Source organism: Kogia breviceps, chromosome 3, assembly GCF_026419965.1.
Source record: "Kogia breviceps isolate mKogBre1 chromosome 3, mKogBre1 haplotype 1, whole genome shotgun sequence".
Lineage (NCBI taxonomy): Eukaryota > Metazoa > Chordata > Mammalia > Artiodactyla > Physeteridae > Kogia > Kogia breviceps.
This window is the reverse complement of record NC_081312.1, coordinates 131672922-131693607: the sequence shown is the minus strand read 5'-3', so window position 1 is coordinate 131693607 and position 20686 is coordinate 131672922. Positions and strand designations below refer to the sequence as shown.

The window sequence follows — 20686 nt, the reverse complement described above, 5'->3', positions numbered from 1 at the left end:
TCATGTGTGTGATAATGACACTCTTGTAGTCCATGCTCTGGGCATAAATAATAAGAAGAGAGTATTGTTATGATATAAATTAGTATGTTTAGGATTGTTATAATCGGAATATACTTTATAACGGCTGTTATTCATCCTATATGGGCAATTGATGAGGAGGGTTTAATTTTTTCCAGGTGAGTCTGACTAAATCTCCCTCAGCCTCCAGCTATGATTTATAATATCACTATGATTAATAGTATATTTAGGTTGATGGATGGTGACATGTGGTATAAAACTGACAGGGGTGCACTTTTGTCATATTAATAGCATCAGGCCTGCTGTTCATGGGACGCCTTGTGTGACTTGAGGCACTCAGAAGTGAAATGGGGAAAGTCCTACTTTTGTGACAAGGGCGATTGTCATGAGGGTGGATGCTGCTGGATGAAAGATTTTTGTTATTCATTGTGTTCCATGACCAGAGTATATTAGATTAATGATACTAGCCATTATAAGTAGTATTGGTGTGGTGGATTGTTTTAGGAAATATTTGTTGGATGCTTCTGTAGCTTATGGGTTTGTGTTTTTTATTAGAATGGGGATACCATTAACCAGTGTGAGCTTCTTATACAATTATATTTCCTGTGATAATGGTCAGTAGAATGATAGTAAAAACAATGAGAGTTTATTAGTACAGGAAGGATCTACGACAACATGTTGGGGGTATGGGCCTGAAGCTTACCTAGTGAACCTTAGTATATAGCATGTCCTGTAATGTGGTAACATGGAGAATATAAAATTCTTAGGAAGAATTCAATTCCAGGAATAAGAGCATTGAAACCTCTATAATTTACTCTATCACAGTAACTCTTTTGTCAGACATATTTCTTAAGTTTGTGGTGGGTTGCCTGGTATGATGACAGGTAGTGAAAACTCTCATATACATCGGGCTAATGTTAGTAGAAAAAAAATTTTTATACGAGATGTAGACGTTGATCATATCAAAATTGTGGGTAGGATGCTCAAATTCATAGAAAGGAGATTGTTAGATGTGTTTTAATGATGACTTGGCGTGTATATAATTCTGGCACCTAGGGATTGTCGAATGCTCCTACAAATGGATTGTTGTGGAAATGTTTATTATAAGGAAATTGACATATTGTCTAGCAAGGAAGAGGTGAATGGGCCTGCTACATCTTCTACATTGAAGTCATATACAGGTTTTGATTCTACTTCTGTTGAATCAAGTGAGGCTTCATTGAATCTCTGCTACTGCGGAGATAATAAAATTCTGAGTAGGGGTCAGAAGAAAATAGTCATAGGTGTTCCTGTGTAATAATTACTGTTGAAAGTGTAAATGATCCATTTATCAGTAAGACTGAGGATAGAATAACTGCTACATTACTTCATATGAGATTGTCTATGCTACTGTCCCTAGAGCTCCAGTGAGTGAGTATGTTGAATGTGAAGCTCATCCAGAACTGAGGACGGAATAAATGGCTAGGTGTGATATGGCTAATATAAAGAGTATGCCTACATTTATATTAATTAGTGGCTAAGATATGGGAAGAGGAATTCATGTTGTGAGAGCCAGGGTTAAGGCTAGCATTGGGGCAATAATATATAAATTGATGCTGTTGATGGACATAGTGGGTCTTTAATAAGTAATTTGAATGCCTCAGCAATGGGTTGTAATAATCCATGTGGGCAGATGATTTTTGGCCCTTTCTGGATTTGTATATAGCTTAGGATTTTCCATTTAGTTAATATGAGGAATGCTATGGTGAATTAAATTGGGTAACTTGTGAAAGAGTGTTGATTATAAACATATTCTTAGGAGGAGGACTTGAACCAGTGCAGATAAAAGTTTCAGTTTTACATAATTACCGGGCTCTGCCACCGTAACAAACCCTGCTCTACAGTAGGGTATGTATAAATTAATTGAATGTAGATTATGTCATCATTTAGTTTGAAGACATTGTGTAAAGTAAGCCGTATTGCTCTTGTCCTTTCATACTGGAAGAAATCTGCAATAGACAGAAACCAACCAGGAGGGCTCCAGTCTGAACTCAGATCATGTGAGACTTTAATCATTGAACAAAGAGACAATTAATAGCAGTTATACCATTGAAATGTCGTGATCCAGCATCAAGGTCAAAAACCATATTGCCGATATGAACTCTAGAATACAATTACACTCTTATCCCTAGTAAAACTTGTTCCATTGATCAGTGTTTGAGAAGAACAGGTGATAAAGGATTTTGACTAGCTGGTCTAAATTGTAATCACTCAGAGGTGATTTTATTCTCTAAAAATAAATGGCACACAGGCTCAAGGTGCACCAGCTTCAGTAGTTGTGGCACGCAGGCTCAGTAGTTGTGGCCCACTGGGTTAGTTGCTCCGTTGCACGTGGGATCTTCCCAGACTAGGGATCGAACCCGTGTCCCCTGAATTGGCAGGCTCAGTCTTAACCACTGCATCACCAGGGAAGTCCCAGAATCGCCGTCTCCCTTTTAATACACCTTAAGCCCAAAGAATCCATGGAAGGTTGTTACAGATGATAAGAGAATAAAATATTGTAAGGACTATAACAGAAACATATAGTACACTGTTCATATAGACACATCCCAAGCAGTTACAAAGTATATTAAAAAGGAGGCTGCAATTTGCAAAGAATAACATAAATTATACCCACAAACTCCCAATATTTCCTGAAACGTTGCAATCTGAAACCCTATTGTAGGAAGCAGAACATTCCAGGAGACATTCTACAAATGAAGGACTCTAAACCCTGTGGGTGGATAAGGAATTCTGGAAGGAAGGTATCCTCACCCAAGGAGAGCATGATCCTATACTTTTGTCACATCACATCCCTGTACAATTCCCATTGATCTCGGTCCAGTCATTCCCAGTTCTCTTGAGAGAAATCTATGGGCACATCCTGGGATGTCAGCAGTCCCTGAAATTAAAAGTACACATGACATGTGGCCACGGGAAGAGTTCATAATGTGACCCAAGAAGAAAAGAGCAAATTAAGAGAACTGGTTTTAATTTAGAAGAGTGTCTTCTATTATCCACATATATATATGTATATATATATATATATATACATATATATATAATTTTTTTTACAAAGTAGCTTTCTCTATTTCTAACTACAAAAAAGAGTATGTCATGTGATCCATAAAACCAGTATAGAGACTATAGTTATCTGGAAAAGAAATGATAAAATGGTGGTTTCAACACGGACATATGCATTTTTGAGTGTTTTATTTATATCAAACTGGATAAAATGTGCGTATTTCTCAGACAGAAAAGACATGTCGAGGTAGAAATGTACCTTTCAACTATTCATGGGTCCACAAGTACACTGGAGAGAGTGTAAAATTGCAGATTCTGATACAGTAGGGCCGGTGGGCCTGAGTTCTATTTTTTAAACGAGCTCATTTTTAACTAGTGATGCCACAGCCTCTGATTCATTAACGACAATTGTGAATAGCAGAGACATAATAAGGAAAGGTAAACATTCATAGTTAACTTCTAACTTCAAGTGTGTTATGGATTTCCCACGTTTAATAGGATAGTAAGCACAGCAGCAACCACCATTTGTGAACATTCACTGTAGACCGTGTGTATCTTTCTGACTTTTTGTGTAGGATTGCAGGGAAAAGGCCTGCGCTGCGGCCACAGTGGGCGGGGCCCTCAGGCCGGGCCGCCCCTCCAGGACCCCCGACGGGGCCCTGAGCTCCTGGCGCCCCGCTCCCTCCCAGGAGGCCTCAGGCAGAGCGGCCCCACCCGCAGCGCCCAGAACGGAGCCCGCGTTTCCTCAGAGCTGGAGCTCCCGGCTCGGGGTCTCTTCCCTCCGCCGTCACGGAGCTGCCCCGGAGCCCGAGGGGAGGGCGGCCTCACTGACGCTGCCGGCTGCGGAGGGGCCCCGGCGGCCGAAGCCGCGACAGTCGTGGGGACGGCGGGCCGGGTAAGTGGGTCCGGTGCCCGGGCGGCCGCGCAAGAGCAGCTTCTGAGGGGAAGCGTTTCGCTGCCACCCGCCGCTGCTGTGCAGAACGAGCGGCCTCGGGGTCTGGTCCCGGGGAACTTCGGCCCCTCCTCTCGGCCCTGCCCTCGGCCTGGCTCGCGGGGCCCGGGGGGCGTGGGGAGAGGGCGGCTGAACGTCCTGAGGGGACACGGGGCGAGGGAGGCGCAGGGTCCGGCCGCAGCGTCAGCGACCCTCCTCCCGACGGCGGGGAAAGCGGCGAAAGTTCCTCCCGAGGCTCCCAGGCCTCTTGTTCAGCCGAGGCCCTGTGCGCCCCTTCCTCCCTGAGCTAAAGCACCGGGGGGGGGGGGGGGGGGAGGGGACAGGGCGGGGGGCTGGCGCAGTTGATGGGGGACGTGAAAAGGTGATTGTCAGCTAAGGAGAACCTGCTCTCCCAGGTTCTACAGGAATGCAGGGCTTTCCTTATGCGAAGATGCCGGAGTCAGGCTCACGAATTCCTTCCTTTGATATGCACCTCAGCTCTCTGGGGCCTGCATCCTGTAATTGCATATCCTGAGTTCCTCAGGGCCTGCCCGCTCACATTGGAGAGGATGACTGTGGCATCTTTTGTTTACTGAGATGGCAAGAAATATTCCATTTCTCACAGGCTTGAGGGGTAGACAGTGAAGAAGCGTCGGAGAGTCTCACTTGGCATGTACTTTGGTTTACATATAGATAATAGTTATACTTACTTAACTGTGCTAATAGAGGCTCTGGAGTACAATCAACTTGTACTACTGCCCTCTATGTATTAATTTCATCAATATCATAAGATAAATGCCTGTAGAATTGACTTAATCCAGTTAAATAGCATAATGATTTTTAAAGGAAACATAATAGAAATATAACAACAAAACCTTTACCACTACAGGCTGGGTCTGGAACAAGGTAAATAAATGTTCCATTGTTAAAATATTGAAAGAGTATTCAATAGAAATATCAAGAAAAATGACAAATAATAAGGGCAGCAGAATGTTGAAATGTTCTATCTTTATCATTAAAGTGGCAGAAAATCATTTATGAGCAGGCACTGGGGCAGAAGATGCCTGATTTTATATCTTTGTCATATTTGTGCAGTTGTTTCAACAAGTAACTTAAAGACACAATGGAAAAGCCAGGAGGTTTGTGCCTGAGATCATGTTGATGTGAAACCCGGGATGGCCGCCTTGTGCCAGGTGAGTTAAGTTTACCTCGCAGGTAGACCCCAGAGCTCCTGAGAAACAAGGGCTGGAATTTTTTTTCTGCGATGAATAGGAGCTGTTGAGTCCAGTTCATTGAGCAAGGAGTAGGTCTTGTCTATTACATATTTGGTTTTTGGAACGGTATCTGTGCTAATTTCAAACTCTTGTTTTATGAAAACCCCCCCTCACCTTTCCCCTGAAGCAGGCATAAGTGTGTTTTCTAAAAGCGTGACTCTGTTCTGTTTTAATTCAGTTCTTTGTAGCCATGTTTACATTCCCTCTATAAGTGATATGTTTTGATAAATTTCTTTTTCTGTGTGACCTTTTTCACTTTGAATTATCGTACCTAAATCCACTCATTATGCTGCTACTAGCCTTATGACATTGATTTCATGGCTGAGTGATATTCCATTGTACATAAGTTTCACAACTTCTGTATCCATTTTTCTCTTTCCTGGGATATGGAACGGGTACCGAAGTCGAGGTTCTTGTAAACAGAGCAGCCCTAAGCTTTGGGGTGCCTGTGTCTTGTTGATTTTTAGTCTTCCCAAGATATACGCCCATGAGTGGAAGTGCCCTATGCTCTGTAGCTCTGTTGTTTAGATGTTTTAGGAAACACCATACACTTTTGTAGAGTGTCTGCGGCAATTTTCATCCCGCCCGTCAGCATAACAAGGTTTCCTGTTTTCCATGGCCTGTCCTGCATTTGTGGTTTTTTACACTTTTTTCAGATGGCCGTTTTGACCGGGGGGAAGTGAGACTTCTTTGTAGTGCTGATTTGCTCTCCCAGCTTGCTTGGTTGGCCAAAACGTGTGTATGCTTTTTTACCTGAATATATTCAGGAAGGAACACATACTCCCTTTTTGGCCAACTGCATCATTGTCCAAGTTCTGCCGCTTTTCATGTGCTTTCAAGGAAACTCCAATCTACCTCTTGAAATCTGTTTCCTGCAATTCTGCCTTGCTTTCAAATCCTCTTCGTTGCCTTAACTCAATGTATTTTTGGATGGTAGTTGTCATTTATCACTGTGCAGGTTTGTGAGTTGCAGTGCCCCTGAGCTCCATGTTTCAACTGCCCTTTTTGTGAGCTGGCCCAGAAAACCACAGCATCGCCTCAGGCCCTATCCTGGTTTCGGGGCTTCAGGCTGAGCCTTTGGTGAATTCTTCTTCGTGATGGGAAATGAGAGTAACATGTGCCCGACCAAACACCTCCAGCGAGTCTCTCATTGGTTCCCCCTTTTCCCGTTCATCCTCGGCACATATTGCAAACTGTTCGAAACAGGAGGTTAAAGGTGCTGATTCTCAAAGTGGGGAGATTGTTAGTAAAGCGGCTGGAATGGTGAACCCGAGCACCAGGAGATGAAAAATGAGGTGCGCTGTCGAAACCTTTCATCATCACACGGTGTATCATCCTCTGGGCTTCCCATGCATCTTTTAGCTGTAGGAAGGTTGCGTTGCACCTGGAGAGTTGGGACCCATGGAATGGGTAGCACACAGTATTACTTTAAAGGGTCTGCATTTGCTCACTCAACCTCACCAATCCTCTCAGTCCCAAGAGTGTCCAACCTTATGTCTCATCCTGCTGTGTGTCTAGGTGTGTTCAATCCATGTTGCATCATAGCCCCTGAGCAAAAGTTATAAGGGTTTTTATGTCTGTCACTGTCTTTTTCTACTATTGTTATATTGGTTACAGCTGATTTTCAACGCTGTTTGTTGCTGTTCTACATCCACTTGATTCACGTAGAAACAGACATCAATAAATTCTTTTTCAGATTCTTAACAGTCGTATAGAATTTTTTCTGGTGACTTGAATGTGCTGAGTGCAGTTCTTTGAGGTTCCGTGTAGGCCTCGTCTATTATCAATTTGGTATTTGGAACGGTATCTTTGCTAATTTCAACCTCCTGGATAATGCCTCACCCCTCCCCACCTTTCCCCTTTGGCAGCCTTATGTGTGTTTTCTACATATTTGACTATGTTTCTGTTTTGTAATTTGTTTCATGTGTAGCCATTGTTGATTCTACCTTTAAGTTATATCTTACGATATGTGTCTTTTTCTTTCTGACTTATGTTACCTAGAATGATCTTACATAACTCCTCCTGAGTTGATGCAACTGGCCTTATTTCATTGATATCCTGGCTGAGTTATATTCCACTCTACATATGTACCACATCTCTTTTATCCATTTTTTCCTTCCAGGTATATTTAGGTTTTATCCAAGTCGAGGCTCTTTTAAACAGAGAGGCGGTAAACGTTGGGGTGCCTGTATCCTGACGATTTTTGTTTTTCCCAAGATATTCGCCCATGAGTGCAAGTGCCCTATGCTCTGTAGCTCACCTGTTTAGATGTTTTAGTAAACACAGTACACTTCTTCAGTGTGCCCGTTGGCAATTTACATTTCCACTATCAGCCTCACAGGGCTCCCTTCACTCCTCGCCCTGTCCTGCATTTCTGGTGTTTACACTTTATGAGGATGGCTCTTCTGACTGATGCGAAGTGTGATACTTTTTGTAGTATTGATTTGCAATGCCCACCTGTTTGGTTGGCTGAAAAGGGTGTATGCCCTTTTCTTGAATATATTCAGGAAAAAAGCATACGCCCTTTTTGGCTAACTGCACCGTTGGCGATGTTCAGCCCCTTTTTTGTGCTTTCATGATGAGTCCTTTTTACCTCTTCAAATCCCTTTCCTGCCATTCTCCCTTGCTTACAATTCCTTTTCGGTGACTTCCCTCAAGACATTTTTCAATGATAGATATTTTCAACTCTGCAGTTTCGTGAATTTTAGTGATCCTGAGTTCCATTTTTCAACTTGTGTTTTTGGGAACTGGCCACAAAACAGTGGGATTTCCTCAAGCCGTATTCTTTTTCCATGGGCAATCTTAGCCTTTGGTCATTTCGTCTTCCTGATTGGAAATGAGAGTGACATGTGCCTGTCCGAACACCTAGGACTTTTCTCTCATTGTTTCTCATCCTTCCGCTTCATCCTCTGGACAGATTCCAAACTGTGCGCAACAGGAGGTTGAAGGTGCTGACATCCCCAAGTGGGGAGATTGTTAGGAAAGACACTGGGGGGGTGAACCCGACTCCGTGGAGATGAGGAGATGAGATGCTTTTTCCAAACTCTTCCCGATCAAATGGTGTACCACCTTCTGGGTGTCAGAGTCATGTTTTAGCTGTAGGAAGGGTCCCGTGCATGGTAAGAGAACACCAGGGATGTTTCCAAATCAGTGTCTCCCTGAACCCTAAACTGGGGAATTTTACGCTATGGCTACACGTATGTTCATTAAGGGCCTTGGGCAGTAGGCAGAGTCCGAACTTAAGATGATTAAAGTCTTCAGGGTCAGAAGCGCTGACCATCGGCCTCCGTTAGGGTACATTGTATCTGTCATTGATAGATGATGTCAATAAAAATATCTATTCGTTTTCAGATTATTCCCGCTTCTAGGTTATTACAAAATATTGAGTGTAGTTCCCTGTGCTGTACAGTAGTTCTGTGTTGATGATCTATTTTATACATAGCAGGGTGTACGTGTTAATCCCAAACTGTTCATTTATCCCTCCCTGCACCTTTCCCCTTTGGTAATAATAAATTATAAGATTTTATGCTTCTCAGAAATGGGGGAGCTGAAAGAGAGGTATCATTTTCAATGGAAAAGCATTCAAAACTATATTGAAGCTTCAGCCAAGATTATTCGATGTACATCCTTGGAAAGAAATCACTTCATTTCTCTAATGTTGACCTGACAAATAAGACAAACCCCTTCACTGAACTTGCCTATACTAAAGTGATGGAAATATCAAATGGAAGTGTTGGAAACATCTTATTTTACCCGAGCCTTATACACGGCTCTAGGTTAATTACAGTTTGGCTCACACATCTGTTCATTGAAGTTACAATGTTCTCAATTTCTGTCACTGATCCTGCAGAGTGGGCCCCAACAAGGGTCCCCTGCCCCGTGTCATTGGAGCCAAGAGAACGAGACTGAGTTTGGTTCAGAAGCAAAGGAAACTTTAGATTCTGATCAGAGAACGGGGAGAGGTGGGAGCGTGCGCTCCCCCGAGGGCTGTGGGCGGGGCTGCTGTGTGGGGATCCCGGCAGCATCAGCGGGACGGAAGGGGCGGAGTCTCGAGGGCCGGGTTGGCTGGAGCTCAGGCTCCATGTCGCGGAGTCTGCATGGGGCCCCGCGAGCTGAGGTGTCGGCCCAGCCATTTTGCACCAGGAAATAGGTTCTGAAGTGCCGGGTGTGGGACCTCTGCATGTGGAAACCTAGGGGCAAGTGAAATTAGACAAAGCACAAAGGAATAAACGTTAGACTTTACTTTATTGCCCGGATTCTATTTTTATCTCCCAGGATTTTTTCATGGGCTCTGCCGGTGACAAACCCCTCCTCTGCCTTTTGTCCCATTCCTCATTGTTGGGGCGCTGAGGGTGCAGATCCCGCTTCTGTAACTGCTTCGTGCTGAGTCGGGAGGCCTCATACCCGGGGGGAGGGGCAGAACTTCTCCCCAGCAGCCTCCAGGTGAGGTTGACTGTCCCCAGGGCTCTTCCCTCACTGCTCGTCCGCCTGAGCCCCAGCATTTGAAGTGTTATAGATTCTAATGACCTTTAAGGGTGCAGGAAAGAGATGCGCAGAGACTCTGGGGTGGCCGGTTTTACCCCGCCCACATTTGTTCGGCCACCTTAGGCAGACGGTTTCTGCCAGCCTAGATGCTCTGACCAGTAGTCTGCGCTTTCTTCAATTAGGCCCCTGAATTAACGTACAAACAGCACCAGGTGTCAGAACCCTGCCTGCTCAACTCCCACACAGTCCAGGGCCGGTGGTGATCCAGACCCATGACGGCCACTGAGTCAACGGCCTTTTCAAGTAGCCAGGAGTGCAGCCGGTCTCATCGGCTGCCGCCTTCACCGCGGTGTCTGTAGGCGTTTCTATGGTGACAGCGTTATTTAGGGTTCCCCCGCCAAGCTTATGAGCTCCGCTCTGGGTGCAGTAAGTCCTGCAAGCAGTAGTCTGCTCTTTTGGGGCACGCTCTTGTTGTTTTCTGAGAGAAGATCCACGTCAAGTGATGGTCACACGGGTCATCATGGGGACCCGTTGCCCCCAGTTGTCCCTCTGGAGGTTGGAGTTGGAGGGCTTCCTCACTCGAGGTCAGTGTGCCCACGGAGCGACGCCTGCAACTTCAGGGCATGGTGGGTGGTTAGGATCACCGCGTGCGGTCCTTTCCCCTTAGGAGGGAGTTGGCCTTGCGGGCTGCGGATTCCAGGTTTTTAGATACCCCCAGTATCTTGGCCGGATGGGGCGGCGGGCCAAGCCCTTGGTGACCGTACTTTCTCCTACCTGGAGGGCATTCTTGCATTGTTCCATTTCAAGAGGTCCCAGTTTTTGCACTAATACTCCAAGGGCGATTCACTTTCTACCCAGAATGTAAAGGTCAAAGGGTTTAGCTAAGTTAGGGAGGTCCAGGGCAAGGGTCTGAATTAACTGCTCTTTCCATTCTTGAAAGACTGCTTCTGGATTCTATTCGAACAGATCATCATCTTTTCCTTTCAATGTTTCCTATAGAGGCCCAGCTATTAGACTGTAGTTAGGGATCCAGATGCAGCAAACCCCGACCTCCCTAGGAACCCTTAAGCTGTCTTCTAGGTTTAGAAGGGGTAAGGCTGCAAATGACTTCTTCCCTTTCCTGGGATGGGCTTCTCCGACCTTCTGTGAGAATGAAGCCCAGGCAGGTCACCTTAGTCTGTGATATTTGAGCCTTTGTCTTGGACACCTTCTATCCTTTATTGGCTAGGTAGTTCAGAGGCCTCCTTAGTAGGGCTGGGGATCAGAATGTCGTCTGCATATTGAAGGAGGGTTCCCTTCTCCAGAGGTAGATCTTTGAGGTTTTAGTTAAGTTTCCCCAAAGGTGGTGCGGGAAGTTTTGAACCCTTGGGGGAGGACGGCCCAGCAGTACTGTCTTCCTTGTATGCTGAGTCCTGCCAGTCACAAGCCAAAATTTCTGTGACCTCTGGGACTAATGGAATACAGAAGAAAGCATCATGTAAGTCTCATACAGAATACTATGTCCTGGGGGATGGTACAATGACCAGCAGGGTGTAGGAATTAGGAACTATTGGATGCATATCCTCAGTGGCTTCACTGACTGTCCCGACATCTTTACCAGTTCCCCAGTAGCCCACGGGGCTCTCGTGGTCAGGCCCCTCGCAGGATATACAGCTCACCTGGGCAGGTACCCAGCAGCCCACGGGGCTCTCGTGGTCAGGCCCCTCCCAGGGTATGGAGCTCACCTGGGCAGGTACCCAGCAGCCCACGGGGCTCTCGTGATCAGGCCCCTCCCAGGATATGGAGCTCACCTGTGCAGCTACCCAGCAGCCCACGGGACTCTCGTGGTCAGGCCCCTCCTTGGATACGGAACACCCTTGTGCAGGTACCACGGCAGGGCTGGGCACACAGGAACCGTGCGCATAGCCCTCATGGCAGAGCACCCCCATCTCACCTGTCACTCAGAGCTGACACAGAGCACCTCAGAGCAGGACTTGAACTAACAAACAGCAGCTCCGACAGGTCTGTGACCCTGGGCTTCACTCTGTGTGGCCTCCCTCCGCCTGGTCTTCCAGAGACTTCCACTGCAGCCGGGGCACCAGGTCTCTGTCTCCACCCACCACCCCTCCTCTCCCTGACTCCTGGGTTCCTTTTATTAGGAGAGGGTCTTCTTGAAGTTGTCTCCCACTCATGGGCCAGATAAAATGGTTAGAAAACAAGCCAGGGCTGCAGCCCCTTGTCTATCCTGACCCTCAGGACCTACACGTGTTCCTTGGAACTGACCGGTGCAGCAAGGTCCATTTTATGCAACTGTGAGCCCCTGAGGGGCGAGGAGTGGCTGACCTGGGCAGTCTGACCCGGCCGGCCAGTCCTCCCCAGGTGTGCCTGGGCTGAGGTCAATATAAACACCGCTCCAGGCAGCAAGAGCCCCTGCAGCTGTGCCTGACGCCATATTCTCTGCCCCATCGGCAGTCTCGGGGCTGGGCTGGTGGGAGGGAGTAGGGCCCACGGCTCTGTGCGTGGCCCGGTGCGAGTGGGGCTCTGGTGGACTTTCTGCAGGAGTTGCCGCGCTGCCACCTGCTAAAGAAGAGGATGTGTCACCCATACCTGCCGCTGGAATTTCTCCCCGGGCAGAGGTGAGGACGGAGAAAAGCGGTGGGGGCCGGGACAGGAGGGGTACATTGGGCAGGGAGATGGAAAGCTTCCAGAAGAGCGCCCGGGGCCAGGACCATGCTGGCTGGCCTGCAGGCCCCAAGTCGGCCTCCGTGCTGGTGTGGCTCCATGGCCCTTCCTCTAGGCTTTCAAGTCCTTGCACACATTCAGGTGTTTTAGCTGGGAAGGGTGGGAACAGTTCAGCAGCAGCTGGCCTGGGGGTCAGCTCATGTTTACTCAGGGACGCCTTGACATGGTCCCCCAGCTTTGCAATGAGGACGTTCCTTGCGGGGGGGCTGCTGGCTGCATGAGAGATGATTCCCCACCTCTGACCAACTTCAGAATTGTTTACCACTGGAGCAAGGGTTTTCCTGATAGGGTTTTCCTCTGTGTAACTAGTGGGTTCTTAATTGGCAGCGTGAATGGTGATATCAGAGGTCCTGAATCAGGATGGAAATACTTATCCCCAACTTGTACAGGCAGGCATAAAAACCTGGGGAGGCCGTGTGCAGCCGGCACCCTTAGGGATTGGCTTCCGACTGACCCCTCAACGTTCTGGTGTCCAGCCACTGCTTTAGAATTTCTGGGGCCCAGTGCTGACTCTAAGGGTTCTGTAACCCAGCCTCTGTTGGTCTTTAATGAGACCCACACTTCCAGGGTCCCACAGAGCAGGGTCCGTGTGACTGTTCTGTGGCTTCTGTAACAAATGACCACAAGCTGGGTGGTTTAAAACAACAGGAATTCATCCTCCCCCAGTCCTGGAGACCAGACATCTGAGATCAAGGTGTTCCAGGATGGACGTCCCTCCAGAGGCTCCAGGATAGGGCTCTTCCTGCCTTTTCCAGCTTTGGGGGGCTCCAGGCATCCCCAGGCTTGCGGCTGCAGCCCTCCTGTCTCTGCCTTCACGTGGCTTCTCCTCTATGTTTGTGTTTCTCCTCTTTTGTCTCATAAGGACTCTCTCAATTGGATTGGGGGCCACGCTAACCCCAGATGGCCTCACCTTGAGACCCTTAACTACATATACAAAGACGCTTTTCCCAGATATGGTCCGGTTCCGGTGTTCTGGGGGGAACATATTTTGGGACCAGCATTCAACCCATTACCTGTGTATAAAATAACCCTAATTTTAGGAGATTACCAAGGTCCCGTATAGATAGCAGCCAGCAGCCATGTGGGTGGGGGTCTGGGGAGAATGAGGACCCTGGAATCACCTGGAAAGGATGAAGTCCTGGCTGCATTAGGTGAGCTCTTCCACCACGGGGCCCGTGGAAACAGCCACTCCACTCTGTCTGTGGAAAGGGACCCAGTGCCGAGTCCAGAAATGGTGATATTGCAAAGCTGGCTCTTCTGGGATGTCATCATCAGTAGCATCATGTAACCAGTAACTACGGGCTTGGAGGAGTCACCCTGTGGCACGTGATGACAGCACTGTCACTTTAGGCTCATCAAGCTTAGAATAGGAATGTTTGAAGGAGAAGAGTTTGGGAGATTGCGAAGCTTGGTTGTTAAGGAAACTGAGCAGGTTTGTCAAGGTAGGTTGTCAAGGAAACTTCTCCCTTAAACTGAAGGCAGGGCGGGGAGAGCTGAAATCCAGGGATCTTTTAAAGGGGCTGCTCTGAAACACCATCACCTGAGAGGTGGTCTCAGCGTGAGCTGGTGTTTGAGAAACGTGTGATGAGATGAAGCCTGACTTTCTGTGACAGCTGGGGAGGGGTTTGTAAAGCAACTTAGCGTTTAAGGCCAAGTTTGTTGCTGGAACATAGTGTCTCCCAAAACTGGGCTGAAGCTCAAGATGTCTCTGTCCCCTTCCTGTGAGAGTCCAGGGCAGGTGGGTGTCAGTTCCCAGGCTCTGCCCCCACTTTGTTTCTCCTCCCTGCTTCCAGGTGAGTGTTTCAACCAGCGGGGTGGGGTGACCACAGGGACATCGTGCCCTCCGTCCTAGGATGCAGGCTGGCCAAGGCCCTCACCACCTCCACCCCTTCCCCTTGGTAACACGAGACACTGTGCCCCAGCTGTAAGGGGTGGGAAGGCTGGGATGTGCAGGGTAGCTGTGCACAGGAAAAAGGGAAATGGGTTCTGATGGGCAGCTGTGCGGCTCTGTTGTGAGGGTCGCCCGGACACTAGCGCACAGATTCTGGGCTCTGTGAAGCTTCGATGCTCTGTGGTTCTGGAAATCCTATAGGAGATGGTCCACAGCAGGTGAAGCTAATGCTCGCAGTGGAGGTGGTGAAGCCAAAGGTCTGCAGTTCAGACTAAAGGTGCCGATGTACATGCAGGACAAAACCATCTCAGGTGAATGGACTTCAGGCACGTTTAACATGAATGCAGTCGTGTTAATGCCTAGCATCTTCTATCTTGTGCCTCCTCAGGGACCCCCTCCTCAGTGCCTGGGGCTCCTGTAACTCACGTACAAGGGGATGGAGAGCGGGGTCTGTCCAGTCTGAGCCCTGAGTTACCCTGTGAGTCTGCTCGGGACCACCGTAACAAATACCACAGACTGCGCAGCTTGAATAACAGGCCTATCTCCCAGTCCTGGATGCTGTCGGAGATCAAGGTGTCTGCACGCTGGCTTCTCCTGAGGCCTCGCTCCTTGGTGCTTAGACAGCCACCTTCTCCCCAGGTCCTCACATGGTCTCCCCCTGTGCCTATCTGTGTCCTAATCTCTTCTTGTAGGACATCAATCCTATTGGATTAGGATCCACCCTAGTGACGTCATTTTTACTTTGATCATCTCTTTAAAAATCCCATCTCCAAATACAGACACATCCTGGGGTCCTGGGGGTTAGGCATTCAGCATGTGGATTTGGGGAGACATGACTGAGCCTATAGCATCCTCCTTAGGAACCAAGTGTGCCTCGGTCCTTCCTTCCCTCAAGTCATACGAGGTGAGCTAATGGCTCAAGGAGAGGCCACTCGTGCAGAGTTTGTGTCCCAGCTGGGGAACCCTTCTCTGCTCTCTTTGATCAGGCAGTGGCAGTGCCAGCCCCCTCCTGAGGTGAGCAGTTCTGGGGTTTCCTGCCGTGTCACCTGGCCTGCTGAGGTGCTCAGTGTCTGGGAACCCAGGAGTCAGCAGCCTAGTGGGGCTGCCGGGGACTCTCAGGGCCTTGGCAGATACCCTAGCGAAAGTGGGGAAACTTTGGGGGATTACAGGAGGGAGAGAGTCACAGTCTCGTTTATGCTTCAGAAAGACCACGTTGGGGTGGGATGTGAGACGCACCGTGGGGCAGGGAGGTTTGTCAGGTCTGATGGAGGAACCAGGCACAAGATCCGGCTTGGGCCAGGGCTGTGGGCGTAGAGGGGAATTAGTGTGGGAACTGGCCACAGACCGTTGTCAAAGTATCGGTTTCCCTGTGCACCGAGGCCGAACAGAAATACGGAGACAGGGGTTTTGGAGGAAGAGACAGATGGCTTTATTTTTCTGCCAGGCAGCAGGGAAGACACAGCTGGCTAGCACCTCAAGAACTGGGCACCCCTCTTTGAGAATCAGGGAAGATTTTATATGTGGGGCTTCCGCAGTCCAGGGTAGAGGATAAGGATCAAAGTAGTGAAGGTCTTGCATTCCTCCTTTCCTTTGCATTATTTCAAAACAGTCATCGCTGGCATCAGGTCGCCGGTAATTGGGGTCCAGCAGACTGGTAATTGCGTCCGTTTGCCTCTGGTTTATTGGCCAGTGACCTTGTTTCTGAAATGAAAAACTAGGGGGTGATTTGTTATGAGGAGCGTATAGAATCTAAGTGCGTTACATAATAAGGTTAGGGAGTGAGAAGCAGGGGCTGTAACACACACAGTGAGGGGTGATGGGTGCCGAAGGTAAATTCCATAGTGTCGGAGTGAGGTTAGCTTTGTAGGGTACAAATCTAGTTACTACAAATGAGTGACAAAGTGAAACAAGGAGTGATGAGCTCTTTCAGGCCAGGTTACGTTTCTTCTCTAGTCTTTTCGCTGTCCCCTTGTTCTCAGGGCAGGGAAACTTCGTTTCTGTTTTTGCTGCAACAAGACTGTGGAGAAGGAGCTGACAGTCACTGGGGCACAAGGCGAGTGGGAGCCTGGGAGGCCCCAGTGTTACCGAACCGAACGTGGGTCCGCTCGCCCGAGGGCAGCAGAACCAGTCTACTGACACCGGGGGTGGTGGAGGAAGGTGCAGCCTGAATTGTCAAAGTGCCGATACAAGGAGGCCAGGTGGCCTGTGCTCTAAAACCCCGAGCTCCCTGAAGGATTTCAGCAAAGCAATTTTCAAGGCCAAGTGAAGGAGGGGGGTCGCAGGGTATGTGATCAGCTGGTGCACAATTCTCTGATTGATGGTGAGGTAACGGGCGGTTAACGTTATAAATTCTTAAGCACCAGGAGCTCCGGGGTTACCTGTTCCTGATCATCAAGTAGTTAATTCCTTCCACTTGGTGGTGGAGGAAGCATGCATCGGGCACTGTTATCCAGGTACTTCAGAGAGGAGCTACAGCAGAGGGTGTGGGGGAGGGGTCTGTCCTGGGAAGGCCCCACAGGGTCCTGCTCGGTTACACCTGGTGCCTGGGCTCAGCAACCTGGGAAGGTGGGGCTGCTCCTGGGTGTGGGGAGCTGCAGGATCCCAGTCCTCTGAAACCCTGCTAAGCCCCCAAGGTGAGATGGGTGTGCAGTGACTGGACGGAGGCGTCTGGCCTGGGAGAGGGGTCCGGGCTGGAAATGTCACTGGAATCATGGCAGGGAGGGAGAGGAAAGGCAAAGTGGGGGCAGATGGGTCACAGCAGACTAATGCAGGTGACTGCGGTCTTGTTGGAAGCAACTCAGAGCCAGAAAGGAGTGGCCGTCAGGGGCTCAGCTCCATTCTCTTGTTCCTTTGTAAAACCACTGTGTCAGAGTTTGAGACGCCGCCAGGAGACGTCTGGGCCCAGTGCTGCCATGGCTTCATCAAAGGGCCCAGGGGGAACACAGAACCACTGCAGGCCCCGCCCATGTCCTCACTGGGAATGAGTCCCATCGGGGCTCCTGGGCTCACAGACTTCAGGGCACCTCTGTCCTCAGGACTGGTCTTCCTCCTTCCTCTCACCTGCTGGTCAGAGGCCCAGGAACCCCCAACCTGGCTCCACCCCCAGGGCCTGGATTCAGAGGCCCAGGAGCCCCCAACTTGGCTCCACCCCCAGAGCCTGGATTCAGAGGCCCAGGAGCCCCAACCTGGCTCCACCCCCAGGGCCTGGATTCAGAGGCCCAGGAATCCCCAAACTGTCTCCATCCCCAGGGCCTAGATTCTGGGACAGCTTAGGGGTAAGCCAGACCCTCACGCTCCTTTATCTGCTTAGGGGTGAGAATGTCTTAAACGCTGCAGTTGACTGATTACGGAGGGCTGAGTGTTTCCAGCAGGTGTGGATGGAAAGATGGGGTGCGAAGTTCCTATGTCTGCAGGGTCTTCCCGGCGTGAAGATCTGTGTGTTCCCCCCGGCCAGTCGGCATCCTCCCAGGAAGCCCAGATCCAGGATTACGAGGGCAGAGGCTCTCCCCTTGCGTACCTGTAAGTTCGCACTCCCACAGCAAGGAGCCTGGCTCCCACCATCTGCCATTTATCTATGCATTGCTCCTTTCCACATTACATGTGCAGAGGTTTCAGAATTGTTAGCTACTACACCCTGGAAAGAACTTCATAAAACAAAGCCCACTGTATATATACGGGCCATTTTGCCTTTAGCCTACAGATTCCATTCATTTCCAAAGGTAACTTAAGTCAGCAGCTTTTACCCCATCCCCTACAGTGAGTTGTTTCCATATATTTCTAATCGTTAGATTCTGTCACATGACGTATTCCATCGTGCAACATCCTACACCCTAAATAACTAAATTTGAGTAGATTATGATTGGCCCCTTGGGCTACACACATCTATGGGCTTAGACAAATGCATAGTGACAGGTATCCATCCTAGAGTATCACATGGACTACTTCAAACCCCCCACCCCATGATCTGCTTATCATCTATGTAGCTTTGCCTTTCCCGGGATGTCATCAATGGGGTCATACTGTGTGCAGCCTGCTCAGGCTGGATTTTTCACTTAGCAGTACACGCTGAAGGTTTATCCATGTCTTTCCATAGGTGGATGGTGCATTCCTTTCTGCTGAGTAGTATTCCACTGCATGTGTATGGGAGGAAAAGCAATTTTCCCTCTACTTTTCTAGGTTCTTGGTTGAGGCCCCCCCCCGCCCCTGTAATAAAAGACAGATTACCAGGAGAAAAGCAGAAGTTTAATAACATGTATACCTTCTGAATAGAGGGGGGATACCACGGAAAACTGAGTCACTCCCCAAACCATCCCCTTCAATACCGTCTTCAGCTAAAAACAGAAAAGATGCTGGGGAAGGGGGGAAGGCCAGTTATGGAAGGTTATCATGCAAAGCACAGTAAACAAGGGTATGGCTGTGTGCACATTTAAGTCAGGACTTCCCCATTGAAAAGAGTTACTTAAGATTTAATTATCCTTCTATTTTTGGTGCAAAGAGGGACATACCCTTATAAATGGAGATTTCTCTATTGTAAATGCCCTTCATAAAACGGCAATCTCAGTTTTCTGAGATTTTTTAAAAAATAAATTTATTATTTTATTTTTGGCTTCATTGGGTCTTCGTTGCTGCGTGCAGTCTTTTCTCTGGGTGTTGGCGAGCAGGGGCTTCTCATTGTGGTGGCTTTTCTTGTCACGGAGCACAGGCTCTAGGCATGCAGGCTTCAGTAGTTGTGGCACACGGGCTCAGTAGTTGTGGCTCGCGGGCTCTAGAGCACAGGCTCAGTAGTTGTGGCGCACAGGCTTAGTTGCTGTGCGGCATGTGGGATCTTCCCGGACCGGGCCTCGAACCTGTGTCCCCTGAATCGGCAGGTGGACTCTTACTCACTGAGCCACCAGGGAAGCCCTATTCTTTTTAAAGCAGACCAATAACCCTTATGCCAGAGAGACATATTTTGAGGTGGCATATCCTACTCGCCTTGACATGGATGTATCCCAATTTGCTTATGCATTCATCTTTTGAAGGATATCCTGATTTCAAGTTTTTAGCCATTATGGAAGTGCTGCTGTGCATAATTGCATCCTTGTTTGCATTTGGACATAGATTTTCAAAGCAGTTGCCTAAATACTGGAAGTATGATTGTTGGATCCCAACGTGAGACTTGTTTAGCTTTGGAAAAAACTGCCAAATTGTCTTACAAAGTGGCTGCACAGGCATCCCCCCAGCTATGAGGGAGAGTTCCTTTTGTTCCTCACACTCTAGCAATTGGTATTGTCATATTTTTGGAGCTTAGCAGTCCCAATTGGTGTGCTATGGTGTCTCATGATTTTAATTTGTAGTTCCCTAATGGTATATGATGTTGAGCTTTCTTCTGTATGACTTTTACTATCTGTAACTTTTTTGCCAGGATGTCTGTTCAGATCACGCTGTTCATGTTCATGCTGGGAGGAGCCCTGTCTCCTCGGGACCTGCTGGGGCTTTGGCTTCAGGAACACGCGGGGCTGAGTCCACGCTGATGGCCGGGCTTCGGTACAACCCGGGGTCAAGTCCACACTAACGGAAACCGGGTCTCCTCAGGACCCGCCGAGGCTTCAGCTCTGGGACACTGGGGGGTCCAGTTCAGGCTGACATGAGCCTGATCTCCTCAGGACCTGCTAGGAGGTGATGCCACTGAGGGAGAAGGTGAGGAAAAGTGGGGAGAAGGTTCCTGTGCAGGGCTGACCGCTGTGGGTGTCTGTCTCCAGAGGACCCAGGAGAGGAAGGGCTTGATGTGGAAAACTGGGTTTTTGGCCCATTTTGTGTGGGGTGTAGACAGTTGAATGTTGTTCTTTGGCGTGTGGTGTCTGGTTTTCCCAGCACCGTTTATTGAGGGGCCTGTCCTTTCCCTGGTGTATGTTCTTGGCTCCTTTCTTGTGAATTAACTGATTACATACCTGTAGGTTGATTCCTGTGCTCTCTGCTTTATTCCTCTGGTCTGTGTGCCTGTTTTTCTGCCAATGCCACAATTTTTGGGGACTAGCTTCATAATGAAGTGTGAAGTCAGGGAGCGAGATGCCTCCACACGTTCCCCTGCCTCAGGGTCGCTTTGGTTCTTCTGGGTCCTTTGTGGTTCCACACACAACCTAAGATGGTTCGTCCTGTTTCTATGGAAAATGTCATTGGACTTTTGGTAAGGATTGCGTTGAATGTGTACATTAACAGGATCTTAGCTGGAGAAACTGTCAGGGCATGACTTAAGAGCAGCATCAGGGCCTTTGTTGGGTCAACATTATGGTCTCAGTGAAAGATATGATCAGAACCTGAGTTACTAAGAACATCAAGTCTTCA

At 48.6% G+C, this 20686-nt stretch overlaps 1 long non-coding RNA gene across 1 annotated transcript; it reads left to right on the top strand.

The window, feature by feature from the left end:
* The first annotated feature begins 3764 nt into the window (after window positions 1-3764).
* On the top strand, window positions 3765-19943 carry LOC136793937 (uncharacterized). The gene is made up of 3 exons (XR_010840034.1): window positions 3765-3955; window positions 5087-5184; window positions 19767-19943. It is a non-coding gene; the product is annotated as an uncharacterized lncRNA (long non-coding RNA).
* Window positions 19944-20686: the final 743 nt, after the last annotated feature.